We start from the raw sequence: 13816 nt of genomic DNA, 5'->3' as shown, positions 1-13816 counted from the left end.
GGAATTGCTCAGAAAGTGGGAAGGCTCCCTTCTAAATATGTAACTACTATTTATCTACATTTATATATTTATTTAAACATTTATCTATTTATCTAAACATTTATACACCGTATATTTACTTTATTTAAATACTAGGGCCACATTGTGAAAGATATAGGCAGGCTATATAAAGCCAGTTCAAGCCACTTTGTGCAAGGTTGGCTAGGTCCTTTTCTTCAACCTGGACTCATTCTTCATTCTTTATGCATACATTGAACAGAGGAACTCTCTTCAGACCTTAAAAGGAGCAGGAAACTACTTGGAGCGGATGGACTTAGAAGTCCCTCACGCCTCCTGCGTGGTAGTACAGTATTTGTCCAAAATTTGCCTGAAAAGACAAATTAGGACAAATATCTGCCTGAAAAGACAAATGCTGCAACCATGGGCAAATGCTTCTAGCGACTGGAAGACTGGGGCCCAGCCTTCTGACCACAGAAATAATCTGTCCATGGTTACAGTGGTTATCTGTTCACACAAATACAGTACTGTAAGTGTGGACCGCAGGCAGGTAGGACTTCTGAGCACAGGCTGCGGGGCTCCCAGCCAACATCCGGGGAATCCCCATAATGCACCACGATCTCACACGGTGCCTTATGGGTGTTCCGGGGCGGCCGAGCCCCCACCCCAACTGCACAGCCAGGAATCATCTGGGTGGGCTATCCGCCCCCAGCAAAGTGACGGAGATTGTATGAGGGGTTGGTAAGCTTTTTGAGGCTTTCTCCTCTGCCCCTTCAAGCGCGTTCTCACAGATCGTGAGAAAGGGCTCCATGTGCTGGAATAATTGTCGATCTAATTCGAATGAGTATGATTCTGTTCATGATTATGAGTAGCTCATACGTGAGGAGAGCTGACTTTGTGGTGGCAAACATGAATTGTTTCATTTGCTAAGCAGGGTCTACCTTGGTTTAAATGTGAATGAGTGATGACATGTGAGCACTGTCTGCTATAGGATATTCCCATTAGGAAATGGGGCCTTAGCTCAGTGGAAGAGCATTGGCTTGTATTCAGAAAGTCCCAGGGTCACTCCCTGGGAGAGACTCCTGCATGAAACCTTGGAGAGCCAGTGCCAGTCAGTGTAAACAATATTGAACTAGATAGATTTATGGCCAGTGTAAGGCTTCCTATGTTTCTGTAGAATGGATTCAAAAAACATTTAACCCTACTCAGTTCTCCAGTACACCAACTTCCATGCCACAGATTAATACTCCAGCCTGCTCCATCTACATAAATAGCTTATTGGAGTAGCGCTAACAGAGCAAAAAGCATTGCATGGGAGACCTGTGTGCACTACCTCTAGGTATTATGGGAAGAGGGAAAACCTGAGGCAATCAGAGTGGTATGTCTTATGAGCCACCAGTTGGCCATATCTGATCTAGATTATAGAGAGAACACTCAAGGATTCACTATAAACACATGCTTGTATTAATTCACAGTATGTCTTTTATTCAGGAAACACTTTTTCACCCTTTTTAGTTTTTCTAGATTAAAGAGTACCATTATCAGAGAGCAGAAATGAAGACAATCTGCTATATTAAAGGCAAGGAATGATTACCTCGCTCAAGAAAGTAAGCCAAACCACACACTAAAGGGAAGGTGAAACGAAGTCATATATCAGTCTGACCATGGCAGAGAGGAATATGTCCTGAGTTCTTTTATGACAGGTGTATCTAAAACTCGAACTGAGTCACTAGAATACCCAAAGAATATTGCTCTTGGTCCTCTGGGAGCAGTTGTGAAGAACATCTGCTCCATTTCATTTATTACAGTAAGCACAAATGTTGTTAGATGTATTTTCTTAGTGTACACATTTTGTATTTATAAAGTGACCTGACAACTTTGAAAGTTCTGCAGATTTTCACTTCTAGTTTGCTGGATTATACCACACACTTCCTATTTTGTTTTGGCAATTGATGGGACAGAAGGTCTGGTACTGCCCAGTGTGAATACTTCATAATTTATCTAGAATTGGTTAAGAAGTAGCTTAGAAAAAACAATGTTCTTGAAAATAACAGGAACAATATGCTTTTGATACATCAAAGGGGAATGAAAGGTTCCATTTATGGCTTTGGGGATGCTTTCTTTTTTTAATTATGAATTCAGAGCAGATTTAAAAGTTATTTAAAATTGCATTGTCAATAAGTTGGAAAGCTGTATAGCATGATTCCTGAATTCCAGTGGCATTTCTTGGTGAGCAGTAGGAGAAGTGAGGCCTACATAAATATTGTTGTATGTGTATGGGTATTTACGCAAGTATTTAACTTTATGCAACTACAGAGGAGTTAATTTGGGATAAAATAATGAGCAACCAGAACAGTGGTGGTAAAATTAATGTATAAAGAGCTTTGCTTTCTGTATTTATTTTATGTTTTATGTTTCTGCAATTGAAAAATTAGAGCAGATGACATTTGAAGACATGAGATGGGAGACACATTTCAGAATAATAGTGTTGGTTATAGTGTTACATAGTTATAAGCACAGTTTGTTTACTCTATAAAATAGAGCCAAAAAGCTCATGGACATAGTCATAGAGTTGACCTTTCAGAGTTCAAGTTATCTGTGGAGTATTAGCAGTTGGAAGTATTACAGTGATAGTTTAAGAGAAAATGGAATCCGGACCCCCTCTCCCTTGAACTCTAGGGTGAAACCTGAAAAGGAAAGTCTTAATGGGCCATATTCTTCCAAACACTGTGGAAGGTGTTAAAAACTTCTTTGCAAAAAGCATGCCAAATCAATGACCTAGCATTGAGGTGCTTACATTTAGTAACACAAAAAACATATCACTGAAGCTCTCCATTGGAGTGCAGGCACAATAGATCCCATTATGTAAATGGATTGTAAATTTTCCCCAAAAAAGGGAGGAAAAGGATAAATATACGTCTTATAAAACATAGGCTGCTACTTGCAGTATGACATCACGAGGCTGAGGATATAGTATGCTGGCTTATTCAGTGAAAGACAAAAAACAGTATACGATCCCAAACAAAAATAACGAAATCCTACAAAATGAAAATGTTTGTTGCTATGGGATAGACATCAAATAGACCTAGAAGCCACAATTTTGTACTTAGTTATCCACACATAAGTCCTGTCAAAATCATAATATGGCCTATTGCAGTTTCTACATGTCATGGCTAAAACCCTAAATATTTCCACAAATTCATTGTGATGAAGCCAATATGAAGTTGATAAAGATGTTACTTAAGGCCAAGTGTAGGGCATTGTTTTATAGTTTATTTAGGATTTTATCTTTTCCTAAATATTTAGGGTTATCTAAATATTTATCTAACCCTAAATAAATAAATAATGAGGGATAACTGGCTGAAGTTGAATCCAAACAAGATGGAGATACTGGGGCTGTTCCCACGATCAGGCAAAATTGGGCTAGGGGAGCCTAGCCCTATTTTGCCTGATCGTGGGAGCCACCTGGCTTGCAGGCAAGCCTGGTGGCTTCCTGGCAGTTAACCCGCCAAACTAGCCCTCCCCTTAAATCGGGTTTGCGGAGCGAGCGCTCCGCAAACCTGGTTTTTTTAATCGTGAGTAGCTGCGGCACGGCTCTGTGCCATAGCTACTCATGAGTAGACCCCTGGTGGGATGCTTAAAAGTAGCCTCCTGGCTCGGGGGTCTCTCCAGTATGCCATGTGCGCTCATGCAGGGCATACTGGAGCTTCCGGGGGCCACGCGGCCCCCAAACTCCCCAGCCCCTGCCAGCTGTGGCCGATCCGGCTGCCCAATGGCTTCTGCCCTGCTCATCTGCAGGGAGAGCAGGCTTAGCCCGCTCTCCCCACTTCCCTTTACAAACCAGGTCTCACTGATCGTGAGACCTGGCTCATTATCTGTTGGGGGTCGGGATCCGAGAGATGGTTTAGATCGGCCCGATCTGGGTTACACTCCCCCTAAAAGATCAGGTTCATAGTCTGGGAGTGCTCCTGGATCCCAAACTCTCCCTGGTTTCTCAGGTTGAGGCTGTGGCCAGGAGTGCTTTTAATGGTGGTACATATGCTGGTGACCTCTAGGCTTGACTTCTGTAATGTGCTCTATGTGGGGCTGCCTTTGTATGTCGTTTGGAAGCTACAGCTGGTACAGAATGTGCAGCCAGATTGCTCTCTGGGTTTACCCAAAGGGACCATATAACACCGATTCTAAAAGAACCACACTGGCTGCCAATATGTTTCCGAACGAAATAAAAAGTGCTGGTTATTACCTATAAAGCCCTTAACGGCTTAGGTCCAGGGTCGTGAACACGTCACCTATTAAGATCATCTGGAGAGGTCCAGTTGCCGTCAACTCTTTTGGTGGCAACGCGGGACCGGGCCTTCTCTGTAGCTGCCCCAGGGCTTTGGAATGCGCTCCCTGCTGAAATAAGAGCATCTCCTCTGTTTGTTTTTATGAGGACCCTGAAGATGTAACTATTTTCCCAGGATTTAAACTGAAATCTATTTTTTTAATGAGTTTTTATCTATTGTGATTTTTATCTGTTTTATGAATTTTAAATGTTTTATATTTTAAATTGTGATTATAATCTGTATACCGCCTAGAGATTTCTATATTGGGTGGTATAGAAATCCAATACATACATACATAAATTTATCTATCTCTCAGCCTAAATCTACCTTGCAGGGTTGTTGGAAAGCTAAATGACATTCTTAGCTCCTTGGAGGATAATTAGGATAGAAATACAACAGATTGACGAAGATTCCTATGCTGACTGCATTACAGGGAGTGAAAACACACGGACGGAGGAGGGAGGCACTATTTATTAGCAAGCTTTTCTGTGGTGCTCATCAGCGTGCCACAATAGTTGAGTGCCTCAGATTTATTGGCAGCATCCATAGGCCCATCCCAGGACAATTAACTTGATGACATAGTGGCACAAATGACATATTTGAAGTTATTATAGTAAGGCTACACAGAATGCATCCCAATAGGCCTGCTGTCTGTACTGTGTGCTCATTTGACAGATTCTCTTTTAAATATCCCACTTTTAGGAAGGCAAACACATTTCGGCCTCCATATCTTAGGTGTTTGTTTATGGGTCTGTTAACTGGAGGTTTAGCTTTTTCACTCAAACACATTGAGACCTGGCACTGTTTACAGGTCTCTTGTTGCTTAAAAAAAGGACATGCTTTTTAGTAGATCATGAATGCTCTGAACAGGAATCATATATGTCCTGTACATTGTTGGGAGTAAATGAGGAGTTTGAGGACTTTCAGGGAAACAAGTGAACTCGACATTTAGGCTACATAATTTGATATTTTCAGTGACTAGCGATGTAATGGTTAAGTAGCCTTATAGTAGACAAATAAATAGCTTAAACATGAACAACAACAACAACAACAACAACTACTACTACTACTACTACAGGGTTTTGCAGTGTACGTAGAGGGGCGATTCAGACGAAAACCTCTCACTTGCTATTAAAGGATGTGCTGAGATTGCATTGGCATATCCTTAAGTGACATTGGGGCACTTGCCATATCCCTGTCATCTTCATATGTGAATAAGGGTGTTCATCTGAACTGGCTCAATGCAGATTTCCAGACCATGAGGCTGTTCTCATGTGTTGCCTAACCCCCGCTAAGGATGGCCAACCTGGGTTAGGCTGCATGTGAGAACAGCCAGGATTGGCCCAATCCCATCAGGCCAGAGCCACCTAGCCCAGCTTTTTAGCCTGGCAGCTAGCTAAGGTTTAGGGAGTGAGTGCTCCCTCAACCCAGGCTACTTGCTCGTGTGTGAGCCGGGCTGCTTCCAGTCTGGCCGTACACAGAGACAGGCACCTAGAGTACCCGTTTCTTAGGGGAATCCCTTAATGCATTGTGTTCATTGCACAGTGCATTGTAGGATTCACTGAGGCAAGGACAACTAGTACTGGTCTCAGATTGATCCACCCTGCTCCGTGCTGAATGGAACAGAGCTGATTGTGTAAGAGCGCTCTCTGAACCCCCACTGAGCAACCAATGACCGTCTGGGGGGGAAGACAAGCTTTGGGAACCCTTCCCTCCATCCACTTGCACAGTAGGTCGTGTGAATGGCCCCCATGATTTAGATTCTAAGACTTACCATAGTCATCCAATTTGAATGTAGATTTAGAGCAATGCAGAAATGAGGAAAACAACTGTGTGGTTTGGATCTGGTGGTATTTCTGTGGTTTGGGGAATTATCTAATGGAGCCATCTGATGAACTAGGAAGACTCAAACTGCTGTAAAACTTGTAGAGTAAATCAATGCAGGGATGAATTGCAAACATCTGTATGGAAACAGATTTTAGTCCCCAACATTTATTATAATAGTTTTATTATAGGTCAACAACATGTCAATATATAATATTGAATCTGTGATAAAGAGATATGTGAATCTGTTACAAATTATATGGTCATGCATTTGCAAAAAGGCTCTTTACAGTATGCAGCAATATTGGCCAATAAAGGGACTTATTCCATAAAACACATTAATTTATTGTTTTATAACAAATTTGAAATAACAGATTTTGTGATGACATTACTAATAATATATTAGCATTATTTGTACTCTAAATGGGCAATTCACTAGTCAAAGCAAATTATATTATAACATTGCATGTATTTTAAAATTATATTATAACATTACATGTACTTGAAAAGTGGGTTAATGGTGTTTTTTTCCATACACTGAATTTCTTTTTGCCAACTTTACCTTGTATAAATGATTTTGCCTGTGAGAGTCTTTATGTGGAATGCAGACTGACTATTACTTCCTGAACAGATTTAAATTTAACACCAATTTAGTCACTGTAGAATTCTAGCATTGGAAATAACAGCTTCCATAGGGCTTCTACAAAGTGCCAGAAATATGAACTCATACGTGGAAACAAATTTAAATGTGTTTTCTTTTACATATGTTTTCTTTTCATATATTTCCCCCACCTATGTTACTCTTGTATCCCAACATGCTTCTACTTTGTGCCAGATTGCTCAGAACCTGGGAAAAATTGTCTCTTCGATGAGGTAACTTTTAATAAAAATTGCCAAAATCACAAATCTTTTTTAAAAAAACCTGAAGTTTAAATAGGGCAGCCAGGCTATTGCTGTTTCTCAGATTACTTTAAGTGATTAAGAGCATTGTTGGGCCAAGAATGCTTACCTTAAAATTCACTTGTGGTGGGTGGGCAGACAATCAGAAGTCCATAAATTGTAGAAGTTTCAAAACTATCATTCCAGAAATCACTGGCTAATGGTTCTGGAGGGAATGCTTTTTGAGGGTCTGATATATATATATATATATATATATATATATATATATATATATATATATATATATATAAAAAACCCTAGCAGCACACATGTATGTAAGACTAAAAAGATGTATAATGAGTACCGTTAATAGCACTGTGGGGACAGCCACATCCAAGAATGATAATCCTTCAAGGGGTGGCATTGGGAACTAGGACAAAGAATTCTGGTGTGCCTCTTTCTCGCTTTCTATTTCACCCTTGATGTTTTGAGTGTAGGTTGGAGTTCAAGCTCTTATTGACCCATACTGAGGCTGTTCTCATGAGATGCCAAGCCTAGGCTTATGCAGCCAAGTCTCGGCTTAACTGCCCACAAGAACCACCAGGATCCACGCAGATCCCAGCAGTGCTGTGGCTCCAAACTCAGCGCTGAAGCCCAGCTCTTAGCTGAGGTTATGGATGCAAATGCTCCCTTAACCTGGCTCCTGGGATCGTGTGTTAGCACGAGCTACTTGAAGCTTGTACTGACATAGAGACCGACACCTACACCACTCATCTGCTGGGGGAATCCCCCAGTGCACTGCACTCAGTGTGCAGTGCACTGAGGGATATTCGGAGACCGGGATAATGAGTTCAAGCCTCAGATCGATCCACCCTGCTCTCTGCTGCACAGAGCAGCGGGGATCATCTGGGAGCATGGAGTGTGCTCCCATCAGGCTCCAAATGCTCATCTGGGGGAGAAGACAAGGTTTGGGAAGTCTTCTCCCCATCCGGTAGGTCATGTGAATGGCTCCACTATGTGCCCTGATGCAGTCAAGAAGTAGAGACTTCCACATTTGCAGCTGATCCTGATTAACAACTGGCTGTTCATTCCAGTCCACACTGTGTTGCATAATTAGGCCCCATTGAACTAGCTGGATATGTGTTTGATGTGGATGGATATGCATAACTCTATCTAGGGTCACGACTTTTGTGTGGTTGGTTGTGCATGACTACAGTTGGATTGGGGCTGTCGTATACCTAAGCCCTATCTCTTGTTATAAGTATTAAGAACTGAATCCAAAATTAGTGAAATCTTCATTTCCCAATTCTGTACCATGTATGATGCTCCTTTCTATAGAGGTCTTTCTCACATGTTTTTAGGTTTAGATAGGGTTGTTTCTCTTATGTTAGCCACTCTCCTCATACATTGCCCACCACCATAACCCGCACTCATTTTCATAGGAATTAGACTAGACTAGTTTCTTGGGCTGTTTGCCTATTGACACATATCTAAATTATTGGTGGAGATACAGCAGCAATAATCTAGTATTGAGAGGAGGAGGAGGAGGAGGAGGAGGAGGAGGAGGAGGAGGAGGAGGAGGAACAGAAATCAAGCAGCTTCCCTAGCCATTTAATTTGAATTAACTTGTTATCGAATGACTATTCCAATTTTACAAATAGATCAGCTGAGCCAACTAGGTTAGATTATTTGTCCGGGAATATAATTTCATACTGTTGAAACAGAACCCTGTCTTTCTGATTACCGGTTCTGTTGCTTGAACCACCAGTCCTGCTGCTGTCAAGGCAAGAGTCAGGGTTATTACATACTGAATTTTCATAGTGATTAAGATATTTAACACAAGTGTTCCTGTAATTACAATACATTGGGAAAACTCCGCAGTGCTCAATGGCTCTCAAACTCACCTGCCAACTGTGTACTAGCCTAGGGCTGTAATATACACAAACAGCGAATGAGCTGATTACCTTTGTGATGTTCTGCTTAGTTCTTTCTCTCCTTCTGTTAATACAGTATCTAGACATTTTATTGGTTTGCCATTTAATAGGAAAGGTGTGTACTTTTTAAAGTGCAAGTTAAATTTTGCTATGACGAGTTTGCATTTGGCATCTTTTAGGTTGCTACAGTAGAAGACTTGAAGAGATCTCTAGAGATCTCCACAAGAGTCTTGCTGAAGCAGCTCCTGATTGGGAGTAACATATGATTAAAAATAAACTTGGATTTTTCCTTTACTTGTACTTTTGCTGTTTAACTCAATATTGGGAAAGGCTTACTTGTGAATGTATAAATTTGAGCACCATCTAGGTTGAGATGGTTGCCAAAATTTTCTCTTGCTAAATGATAAGATTCCAAACAAATTAAGAAATATTCTTTTCCACTCAGATCACAACTGATCTGTATGATCTCTGCTGTAGGACTTTATGGTGAACACTAGTAAAACTGGATCCTTCCCAAAGTGACATACATTTACAGAGAAGGAATTGTGCCAGTATGCATATGGTACGGTATCTCTGAATTGTATTCCACTGTTTACTTTGGGAGAACAGTAGAATGGGACATTCGCTACTGCTTTATATTGTTGTATGCTTCTTTTATACTGATGCTTTATGCCTACTGATCTCTGCATTGAAACCGCACCATAATCCGTTTGCATGACCACAGTCTGTATACTGGAGTCGTTCCAGTCACTTGAAGCTTCACAACAGTGCCAGTCAATGCCAGGTACCATGTGGGCATCGATCCCCCATTAGGCCTGTGCTTTGGTGGCATGGAAGCCAAATATTGTGTTCCTTTATTCTGCTACCATGCAGAGGTAATCGCTTGCAGTGCGGCCATCTCCGTACAATACTGCATGTTTCTGGTGTGGGTGGGTGGGCAGGGCGCTTTATGAGAAGCTGAGCCCTGTACTGCCCTGACAGCTGGGGCGAGGTGGGGAGTATGCATGGAGAGCACCAGGAGCACACACAGTCCTAGCCATCATCAAGGTGGCATGGGCTGGGTTTTCCATAGAGGAGCCCCCCCCTCTCGAAGTGCGCAGTATGGCATGGAGACAGCTGTGGTGCAAACAGGCTGCCTCCACATAGTATTGGTGCAAAGATGCACATTGTTTGGCTTTGGCACTTTCAAGGTACACAGCTAATCTCTGTGGTTAGCCACGTATGAAATGGCAGACGTGTGGTTCAGGTGCTTGGCAGTAATTATGCCATTGGAATGGTGCCTCCAAAATACTGCCTCTCGCACTGTTGCTCTGCCAGTCTTTTTGCCTAGCATCCTCTCCTGAATGCTGTGGCAAGCAGGACTCCAGCTTTGCCTTATAGCAACCTAGCGAAAAAGGCTGGGAAGGAAGGTACAGTGGCTGCATCTTTTTTGGAGGTGTCTTGCAGCTCATCAAAGGACAAGTGCAACCTCTGCACAAAGATGTACAGTTCTGTACTTTATGTGTCAGTTGGTCTGTTTGCTGAGCATCTCCTAATGAACAGCTTAACATTAGAAGGAACTGTAAACATGCAATGGGCACAGGCTGTGGAACTGCAGTCATTTATTTCATTGCTCCCCTGTGCATTTCTACCATGTGCCTCTGTTGTTCATAGACCAAATGTGATGGTATTCCCTGGGAGACACATGGTGAACAAGGGGCAGACCTTCTGGGATGCTTATAATTAGCAAGCTGCAATCAGTTGTCTTCCTCTAGGTAAGCCTGAGGTGATGGACATGCTGTTTCTTGTCCAGGAGTGGTCCTTTCATGAGTCTAGGTGAGGCGTCCATTTCAGGCAGTGGATTATTGGGGCGACAGTAGGGTGGCTTCAGTGGCCTCCACCATTGGAGCGGAGGATTGATCTGAGTGATCCTCAGGATTGATCTGACCCTTGCAAGGAGAGTCTAGGCATCTCTCCTTAGACTCCTTGCAAAGTTTGCTTGGGAAAAGGAAGCTGCTGGCACTCCCCTTTCCACCCGCCACCTCACTTTCAAAGTTTGCAGGCTTTCTCAAAAGTCTGTTTTGAGAAAGGGGCAAGGCAGCATTTGGTGCCCGCCTCGGTTGCTGCAATACCTAGAGCTGCCCCGCTTTTGCCCCACATCACTCAACTGCTAAGTTCTGTGGTTCTTTGTTATGGAGCTGTTCACAACAGCCACAGAAATCCTGTAGCTAGGATTTGGCAGAAATGCTTGTAATCTTTACACATTATGGTTGGTCCCTTCCTTCATAAGAAGAGAGAGCTGTTAGATATTATTTGAAGCTTTTGCCTAACTGTGGTGAACTTGGTCCAGGACTGAACAGACTGCTGTGGGGCCTGTATCTCTGCACTAAAATAGGAGTTAGAACAATCAAGTCACTACATGGCAACAGCATAGCCAGCTGTGAGACCCTTGGCATATGGCAGCCTGATGTATGTGGGCGGTTTGGAAGGAGCTAGCCCCCACCCTCCAGAAATGGCCGTATTGGGGGGGGGGGAGAAGAAAAGATATCCATTTGCCTTGTTTCTTGTGGCAGAGCTAAGGGGCAAGATTGATGTACAGGATGGGGTCTAAAAGCTGTTGTTAGAGGAGCAGACGCACACACAGAAAGAGCCAGAAAGAGCGTAAGGCTGACACATAAATCACCTAAGCACTACTAAATCCCCAAAGGCATTCCCATTAAGTGGAATTCTATCCCTATTAGGCAGGAGTCATTGCTATTAAGTATCATTAGGTTTAAATCTGCCCCCAGAAAAAGGGCAGATTGGTACTAGGAGTTTTGCCTCAATAACTATATCAGAACTGGACGCTGAGCAGATATCACAGTAGTAACCTCCCACTATATGACTTCATAGCACTCGGTGCGGGAATGGAATTGAATGTGTCCACTCCCAGTACATCACATTAAGGTTAAAAATATATCTCTCTGTCTGCATTCCCCAAGTTCCAGGCAGGGTGGATAACATTCAGTGCTGCATGTTAAACGCTACTTCCAAACCTCATCTTTTCATCTCTTCCTTATATCATACCTTTGTGTCATAAAGGTTTTGCACATTGTTGATAGCAGGATATTGTTGCTCTTTTCCTACTTTAAAAAAAGCTAACAGATATACTATGAGCAAATGGATGTGCATTTCTTCCTATCTTTTTTTGTGGCCGAAAAGTTACTTTCTTGCTGTAATCTAATTAAATAGTAGATAAGGATCCTGAAGAGGCATGGGGCCGGTTTTCACAGCATGGCAGTCGCTGCCCTAGACAGTTCCAGAGAGGAATGGGGGCAAGTACTTTCCAGGCAGGACAGCTACCTGTCTCTCATTGCTGCAACTCTAGGGCTACTTTAACATTCTGCCCCTCGCCAATGTACTTTGTCCTTGCAGTCTGCCCTCACCGCAGTCTTCTTTTCTGGTGTCACCACTGGACACTGCTCATGCTTACTTCTAATGACATGTGGAGATGGTTATGTGCAGGCAGGTTGACATGTGTCAGCCTACATGTGCATTGACATTTGCACTCACTATTCTGAGCAGGGCTTTCCAGTACTTGCAGGAGTAAGAATAAACCAATATGTTCAAGTCCAGCATGCATGGTCAGCCTACATATGCCCTCTCCTTCCATAACACCAGTGGCTACAAAGTCACAGGAGCAGTGGCTCCCGCTCCAAAGGCACTTGTGAAAGTCAGCCCTTTTTAATGTTACCTTACGTTACACATGTGGACTGACTTTTGTGGCACCATTCATATCAGCAAAATGTAAATCTACACATGTCAGTCCACAAGTTGTATGCCCAAGTATAAATTCAGAATCATGAATAGGTTTCACATTCCTGAAAAAGTTGCATTCATGCAAGCTTCATGTTTGGCTATACAAACAATTTTCAAGGGAAAAGGTCTAGATACAGCCGGTGGAATACCACAAATTCAGCTTACAGATAGGATAGATTATAGATGAGTCTAAGAAATTTGGTTAATAATTTGATGCCAAGTGTATCTTTAGCAGATTTTCTTTCTTTCTTTTACCCTTATGGAACAGTTTTTTGGAAAAGTTGAGCAAGTGAAAGCTGAAGAGGAACCAATAAGAACCATTAGCTTATTCTGGAAAGAAGACAGAGTTCTGTTTAGACTGATGTACACTATATCCTTATCAACTTAACCAAGCAGGTAGGGTGTTCATTAGCAAGACTGGGTGAGAGAGAGAGAGAGAGAGAGAGAGAGAGAGAGAGAGAGAGAGGAACGAATGTGGAAGAGTGAGAAGAACAAACAAGTCAAAGCATTTGTTCATGCTGCAATCTACACATCAATTATCCTGCTGTGCTAATTACCACCTTTCCATACCCCAGGTACCTAAGCATTCGCACTTACTTACTCTTTCATGCCTCTGATCAAAAAACGAAAAGAAAAAATAATAATAATAGAAGCGAAGAGAAGATGAACCCAGAGGTGAAACAAATCCTTAGATCTAAAAATGTCCTTTACATATGAAAGTATAAATAAGGACTGTTTTAAAGAATGAAACATTTACAAATATTTTAATTGCAGAATTTATTGGTGTCTAAAAATACATCTAGACTTTCTGCTTGCAATCTGGAGATAGCTATAGGTAAATTAAGGTAAGGAGGGAGAATGTATTTAGAAACACAAGCTGGCATGTTCAGTGGCATTGTGTGCTCCATCGTTAGAAGCTAACAATTACCAACTTTTCAAATTAAACTTAAAAATCTGTCCTGCCGAACAGCTCTCAAGCCACACTTTGCTCACTGCGCTGATCACAATTAAGTGTTCTTTAGTCTGATGAAAACCTAAGGCTAGAATCCCCGTTTGGCTCCTGGGCCTCCTGGTCAGGGT

General features: G+C 42.2%; 1 protein-coding gene across 8 annotated transcripts in view; it reads left to right on the top strand.

Annotated features, from left to right (window-relative positions):
• Positions 1 to 13816, top strand: part of ZEB2 (zinc finger E-box binding homeobox 2) — a 194346-nt gene that overhangs the window by 96473 nt on the left and 84057 nt on the right. Inside the window, exon 2 of one of the 8 annotated variants that reach the window (XM_053255926.1) lies at positions 13005 to 13132. The exons of the other annotated variants lie outside the window; for them this stretch is intronic. The gene's annotated coding sequence lies outside the window, so the exon portion shown is untranslated. The remainder of the gene's footprint in view (positions 1 to 13004; positions 13133 to 13816) is intronic. 8 annotated transcript variants of the gene reach the window in all.

This window comes from Hemicordylus capensis, chromosome 1 (genome assembly GCF_027244095.1).
Source record: "Hemicordylus capensis ecotype Gifberg chromosome 1, rHemCap1.1.pri, whole genome shotgun sequence".
Lineage (NCBI taxonomy): Eukaryota > Metazoa > Chordata > Lepidosauria > Squamata > Cordylidae > Hemicordylus > Hemicordylus capensis.
Note: the sequence above shows the minus strand (reverse complement) of the source record. Positions and strands in the feature narration are given on the sequence as shown.